General features: G+C 32.1%; 1 long non-coding RNA gene across 1 annotated transcript; it reads left to right on the top strand.

Moving 5' to 3' along the window:
- Positions 1 to 4610: 4610 nt before the first annotated feature.
- Positions 4611 to 7011, top strand: LOC105323368 (uncharacterized). Its single transcript, XR_004597139.2, has 3 exons — positions 4611 to 4954; positions 5880 to 5932; positions 6573 to 7011. It is a non-coding gene; the product is annotated as an uncharacterized lncRNA (long non-coding RNA).
- Positions 7012 to 8123: the final 1112 nt, after the last annotated feature.

Raw genomic sequence — 8123 nt, 5'->3', positions numbered from 1 at the left:
TAATAATAAACATAAAAAATACAAAAACTCTTTCACTGAAAGGTGGAAAGACCTAAATAACAATATCGTTAATTTTAAAATTGATAATAATCAATAAAATCAACTCCCGACAGTACTTCAGTACTTTGATTCTTATTTCTACACAAACTAATTGGGACACAATTTATACCACATTTTACTTATAGTCATGTAAAATAAATATTTTTTGTCAAAATTTTTATCATTCAGAGTTAAGGCTGATATGTACTAAATTCTCAGATCACAAACCAAATTTGACCAATAATACCATAAAGTATTCTGTTTAAACAGTACCAGTAGTTTAATTACGTAGGACTTATTCCACAAATACAAATTGTAGAAATTTCTTTTTCAAATTATTACAAATTGATCTGGAAGTGATTTGATTACACTGACTATCAGCAAATAGTTTTATCTTTCCAATCATCTCTGATTTAAACTGAAAAAAGCTTAAACTATCAAACAGAATTTCATCCCAAATCTTAATTTGAGTTTGAAGTAATTGATTGATTTCAAACCCTCTCCTGGCTGTAAGGTGGATATAAAAAAAAACTCCTTACCCACCCACTCCTACAGTTCTCTTTACTGCCACCTTCTGGGCAGCTGGTCTCTTGGCATCTGGGACAAAAAACTAAAATCATATAAAATTAACATCTGAATAAATTAAAGAAAATGTGTATCTCTATCATAAATGCTTCAAAATAAAAACACTACTGACTGTGGTTTCATCAATATTTACGACCATCAATTTTCGTGGATATGATGAAAATTACAGTTTCTTGGATGCAACAGTTTGCTAATTTTGATCCTTGTTTAATACAATATGATACCAGAATTTGATTTTCAATGTACATTACATTTCGTGGATCAACTGAACAAAGAAAAACAAGAATATTGGTATTCAACAAATATTGATAAAACCAAAGTATTAGCCCAATCATTTCCATACATGCTTTGTATTCTCAATATTTCACACCAAAAATATATAAAAATGACAAGTTGCTATTTGCAGAGAAATGTATCTTAATTCATTTGATTTTGTTTTCCTTACATCCAAACTAATGCAAAAAGACTAAATATCTGAATTCAACATGAAGTAAATACACAATTTCAAGAAACTTGTTTTCCCCAATAAAACACCAGGACTTTATATATTTTACTAAAGATACCTAAAAGCTACCTGGTCTGCATAGCAGGACCGTATCCCGTCTCACTGCGGGCGGCAATCATGAAGATTACGGCTGGTTTGGTTGTGTAGTCAAAGTGGGCAGAGGCCAGACTCTCAGCAGTCACCGTGCATCTACATGAGGAGGCTTGGCCACAGTACAAATGCACAAATGCCAGCTGGACTGTAGTCGGTGATCTTTCCCGCTGTGTTTCGAGGGGGCTCCCATGAAAGATGTGCAACCTCCGTACTCAGCAAAAGTCACTCATGTGAATATTAGAGACAACAAAGTTGGCATCCGACCCATTAATAACATTGACACATTATATATACTTTAAATGCTATGGGCATATCTATATCATTTGATCTATTTTGCAAAAATTAAATGATAATGCTGTTGCATATATATCACGCCCTACCTCAAAACACGAAAAATTAATCTAAAATAGTTTCCCATATGAAATGCCATATAAATACATGTAGCTAAGCAAATCTGAATAATGCCTAAAGAAAAATTTCGCACAGAAAAAAGACAGGTACAAGAAGAAGGAAGCAGATGATATATATAACGATAGTAGAAGTAAATACCACTGACGGTGCTGACCTTTCTTCCTACTTACTGATCGATATGGCGGAGGGGACTTTATTTTATAATCCAAAGAAAATTTCAGTTTTGGAATAATTGATTCCATGAATCCATCTTGGAATATTTTTCACTCAATATTTTTCACTTTCTTGTGATATGATTGTATTTAAAAAATAATAATCAAAATATTATTTGATAATATATGTAAAAAAAATAGTTCTAATTTTAAAGGTAGCATGAATGTGTATTTAAAATGGTTTTCAATTGTAAAGTATATTGTACTATTGAAAATCTTCATTATAAACAATATAAATTGTATCTTAATTATGAATTCGATGGACTCTTTTTCCTTCTTTTTTACATGGGAGCAATATCTATATAATTATTAATGATCTACATTTAAGTTAATGTTTCTATAATAAACATATGCAAAAAATGTAAGTGTAGTGTTTTATCTGTATTATTGAGGAAAATCATGATAATTACCTTACATGTGTTCTGCATAAATAAGGAAAGATGCATTTGATTTACTTGCTAAAATATATTTGAGACGTCATTACAAGCAATACTCCCTGTGATATTACTGAAAAACCCTATTAAACCTTTTACGCAACTGCACCCAACAAAAAAATCCATATTTACCAAATGTGAAGGTCGTGGTAGATCGTGGTATGAATTTCAAATGGGCGACAGTTGGTTATCTACGTTGACATCAATTATTTAGAACTGTACATATCATATTTTAATCAAGTTTCGTTTTATAAATAAGGTGTGTGTAATGGTATTAGCCCGAAGTTAAAGAGGTTAATGAATGATTTTATTAAATATGTGTCCCTTATGTTTTTATCGATTTTAAGACGAGTTATTCTTGGAATGTTAATTTTAAAACGCATTTATTTACCGGACCCTGTTCTCTCTCTCTCTCTCTCTCTCTCTCTCTCTCTCTCTCTCTCTCTCTCTCTCTCTCTCTCTCTCTCTCTCTCTCTCTCTCTCTCTCTCTTCCCCCTCTTTCTTGCATTTTTAAACCTCCTGATGTTTGTTATTGACCTTGTTCAAATTCTAATTAAGCGATAATCCATGTCTAGTCTTTTCTTGAAAATGATGACCAGGGAGGTATAACAGATCCAATTAACACAGAAATATTTGTGAGAAAACTTTAATAGAAGTATTACGATTATTTATTTAATTACAAAGCAAGAATTATGACATGCATAAAATGTAGATGTTATCAGAACATCACTCTGTATAATTGCATGTATTGTCAATTTTAGCGTATGTAATGGATAGCAATGACCTGTTAACCAATTTAGAACCCATGGGGTATCAAAAAAGAAATACATTTAAATCAAGACATTGTGAAATAAAAAAATCATAAGTTATATTTGAGTCATATTACTTTGCAAGCATTTCCAGTGCACCATCTGCCTGATTTTAGCAATGAAGTTTAGCAATGCGATTTTCTTGTTTAAAACTTGCACTCTAATCAAAAATTGAATTTTAAATAATCATTGTCAATATGGTAAAATTGTTAGATCATATAGTTTTTGCGTCTCAAATGTTTCATCTTATGCATTTGAACAAAACATGCTTGATCCATTATACATCTCCAACTCAGAGCTTAACAAAACTATAGATATAAACGAAATAAGGAATATCGTACTAAAAAAAATAAAGACGGGAAATCTACAGGAATTGATCAACTGCCAAATGAAGTACTAAAAAATGACACTGTTATAAAAGCTCTGCACAAAATGTTCAACTTTATATTTGAAAATCACAAAATACCGACCATTTGGAAAAAAGCGATCATATATCCCATCTTAAAAGACCCAAATTCTGACCATAGAATTCCACTGAATTACAGGGGCATCAGTCTACTCTCGGTCATATCCAAAGCGTATAGTTCCGTTTTAAACAACAGATTAACAGCTTACCTAGAAGACAACGAACTCTTAGTTGATGAACAAAATGGTTTTAGAAAAGATCGAAATTGTGAAGATCACGTTTTTACTCTGAACAGTCTAATACAAAATAGAGATACCACGTCCGTTACATTTATTGACCTACAGAAAGCATTCGACACGGTTGACCGGGATCTACTACAATACAGTCTCCTAACTAACGGAGTGGACAGTCATTTTTACAACAATGTTAAATCTTTATATCACAATACAGAATCTTGTGTGCGCATAGGAGACCATCACACCGCATGGTTTAACTCCACCTCCGGAGTTAGACAAGGAGATAACCTACCGCCAACCCTTTTTGCCCTTTTTATTAACGACTTAGCTAGGGAAGTTAAAAATACAAAAAAGGGAATCCCTATTCATCATACTGATGTTGGAATTCTTCTATATGCAGACGATATAGCTCTCATCACTGAAAATGAAAGAAATATGCAAGACACTCTTGACGTTGTAAGTAACTGGTGCAGAAAGTGGCACTTACAAATCAATTTAGCAAAAACAAAAATCTTACATTTCCGAAAACGAAACAGTAAAAAAAGCAACTTTACATTTTACATAGGAAACACGAAATTAGAATATGCATCAGTTTATAAATACCTCGGAGTGTTATTTAACGAAAACAGAAACTTTAAAAATAATGCCGAAAATCTTTCTAAGTCTGGAGGACGAGCTCTTGGTTCCTTAATATCCAAAATCCACAGCTTGAAGGACATTGGGTTCACTACGTTTGAAAAGTTATAGCTGTGTCGCCCCGGTAATAGATTACTGCAGCGGAGTATGGGGATACCAAAACTTCCATTCACTGGACCAAGTGCAGGACCGAGCAGCAAGATATTTCCTGGGAACACATCGTTTAGCACCATTACTAGCCGTACGCAGGATAGATAAGGCTACACATCCTTTTGATATGCTAATGAAGGGATAATGAGTTATGACGTCATAATATAAGCCCCGCCTCTGTATTTCCATATATAGAAAATATACCGAAAACAGCAGTTTAAGCAAAAAATACGGCCGATTTAATACTGCATTAGAAAAATATAACTACGAATCATTCATGTGTGTTTTGGTAAGTTTACAACAATCAGAATATACGAAGAATTTCCAAAACGCATCTGTCGTATGGGTGTGAATCTGCGTCCCAAAAGCGCTCGTCAGACGATGTAAACACGTGTAGCTGGTATTCCCGATGATGGCGATTTTTTGATGATTTATCAGGTATGTAGAATAGATATACAGTGTATTTGTAATGTACCAGATAGCTTAATAACTATTTTATTGTGATTCTATACTGTTGATGCATTTCTGATCGATTTAATGTGTTGGTTCGTTCAAAACATGAGGAGAGACTGCATTGTTTACATTTAGGCCTATACAAAGTAGGCTACATGTAGCTTTAAATTTATTGCCAGTCCGTTAAATTGTTGATCATTTTCACCAATCGACACGAATCAGTTCATAGTACTTGTACTGACAATATTTAGCTTTACACAACTGTTAGGTTTTTTTTCAAATTGTAAGTAAACAATACAGCACAAAGACTGTGTGAAAACAGCTGATTTGATTTTCTGAAAATCGGTACAGTACAGGCTAAAAGATGCTGATTTCATTTTCTGGAAATTGATGAACAGCTGATCAATAACACCTTTCTACTGTGTTCAATATTCTTCCAAGACAGTTCATTTATATTTTTTGCACATTCATCCAGTTGATATAAGATGTTTATGTACATTAATTCTTAATTATTACTATAAAATAGTTTGTATTTAGAACTCAGTATATTACTATGTATCATAACACTGTTTGAAATCTTGTCACCTGGGTTCAGACTTATGATGCTGTATTATTGGTAATAAAAAAAACCCAAATAATAATAAACAAATGACTGCATGTCTCCATCTGATTTTCTCAAAATGAGGAATCTACTTTCATGGTCATATGATACTATATATGGTATTGTTTGTGTAGAATGTGTATGTGTAACTTTCAAATAATATTTGAAGTGTAGGTCATTTTTCCCATCCATGCAAAATATATGTAGACCTTTCACAAAAATGTTCAAATTATTGTTGACATGTTCTTATGTGCATGTAAATTAAATTGTATGACTTAATTTCCATAATATTTTTTTTGTTTTTTGCAGAGTAATTTGAAAAGTGTCACACTTATTTGAGAAAAAAAAGGCTTGAAGAAAATGTAAGTAAATAACATACATGTATACATGCACAATAATTTATCATTGAAATAATGAAAAATCTGATAATTCTATGAGACAATTCAATTAGAAAAAGCATTTCCATGTTTGAATGGTTTCATGTTTTAATATGATTGATAGAAACCTATTTTATTTATAAATTTACACTTTTGAATAGTTCATGTTTACAAATTGCTCATCAACATATTAACAATACATTGGAATGTTTTCACATTGACCGCACCAGCATTATAATATCAATCTTGTATAAAATCAGTTAAGTGTGAGTGAGAGAGAGAGAGAGAGAGAGAGAGAGAGAGAGAGAGAGAGAGGAGAGAGAGAAAAGTGCACTTTTAAGGTCATGCTGGGTAGAATAAAGAGGTGCAATTAAACTATCATGCACATATCAGGGGTAAGGATGCTAATACCTGTAATTTCAAAGCGATCAAACTGAAAAGATATTTCAAAGCTGTATTTGAATTTGTGCAAAATTTAAATGCACATCAAAACATAATGAAAAGTTTATTAAGATAAACAATTCCATTTATTGTCTATCAAATTGTAGAAAATACTCCATTTCAGTCTTTCAGCCATTTTGATTACAAGTTAAACTTACTGAAATATGTATAATTTTCATTTTAGCTGGTACCTGCTTTGTTTTGGGATTTACCGGTACATAAATGATGTTCTTATTGGTGACAATTTACCTGCACACTTATACTGGGTCATATAAAAGATGAAATGATGAAAAGAAAAACCTGAACTTTAAGAACAGGAAGACTGTGTTTTTGAAGAGGGGAGAGGAGCAGAACTAAGAAGTCATACAATAAACACATTGACATCATAGTATAAAGAAATTGCAATTTTGAGTTTGCATGCATATGTCAGGTTTAAATGATGTCACAGAAATTTTTTTAAGAAATGTATTTAATTATCTTCTTGAATCAATAAAACTAATGAACCAAATATAATTGTTTTTATATTGATTTCATAATTTTGTTTGAGAAGTGAAAGGAGACATTTACTTAAGTTCATATATTAAATTGCTATATGCTGCATGTATTTAGGATGTAAATGGGTTGGAGAGAGAGTCTCTGATATAGGAGAATTCAGACTTATTTAAATTCTATATATTGATATACCTACCAAAATGTATTTGATCGCCCTTGTCGCAGGATTTACACACCCTCTTTTCTTTCTCAGTAATGAGAAATGAGCAATTAAAATTTTTTTTTGGAATGAATAGATTTGTTACCCCCCCCCCCCTTAATCATTCTGCATGTCTTGAATAAAAATAAAAGTAAATTTTAATTGTTGTTAAAATTAAAAGTGTAACATGTGTAACACAAAGGTGAATACTGTTGATTTGCTTTATAATATGGGGGATGAGAACAGGCTACATACATGTACATGGGCAGATCTACATTTTTAGTCCCTGTGGAAAATTTTAATTTAATTCACAATTTATATAGTAAAACACCATGGTACCTGGCCCCTGGCAAACTGAATAAAGTTACACCTTTGAACCCCCCTCCCCAAAATAATATTTACAGACCCATGCAGTGCTATAGAATATGCAGTCATTGGGCAAAGGCAGCATATGCATTCATCTGGCATTTAATCATTGTGAAAAAAAACATATCTTATTTTTTAATATATATTATCCGGGACGTATATATAATTGTGTACAGTTAGCTCTTATATATTTTTCTCAAATTCCTAAAAAATATTAAGAACTCATTAACTCCGCAGATGCGGTTAACCAAGAAAACTGAGACACAGCGGTTTTTTGTTTACATCCATGATGCGACAGAGGAAATGCAGGTGATTCGTCGTAACCTTCTTGTCTCTTTTAGAATAAATAAAACATAAACACCATGTTTCAATAACCATTTACATAATGTAATGTTGAAACATATCTTAAAATTAATTCGGATTAGGTGATAAAATGACATCGCGCCATTATCAGAAGAGTTATCGCTCAAAGAGTTACCACCCCTTTTGGGATCACTTGTGCGTTTGAAATGTGTATTGATTTGAGAGACCTTCCAGATTGAGAGATTAAATGCAAAAGTCCAAGTGCAAGACGGCAATGGATATTTTTAAACTTCATATGATTTTCTTCCCCTTTACGAGTTCTTTATGAAAACTGATGCTCATTTGTTGAGAGATGAAGGTTTACTTTGTTTTTTT

Source organism: Magallana gigas, chromosome 4 (genome assembly GCF_963853765.1).
Source record: "Magallana gigas chromosome 4, xbMagGiga1.1, whole genome shotgun sequence".
NCBI classification, from domain to species: domain Eukaryota; kingdom Metazoa; phylum Mollusca; class Bivalvia; order Ostreida; family Ostreidae; genus Magallana; species Magallana gigas.
Note: the sequence above shows the minus strand (reverse complement) of the source record. Positions and strands in the feature narration are given on the sequence as shown.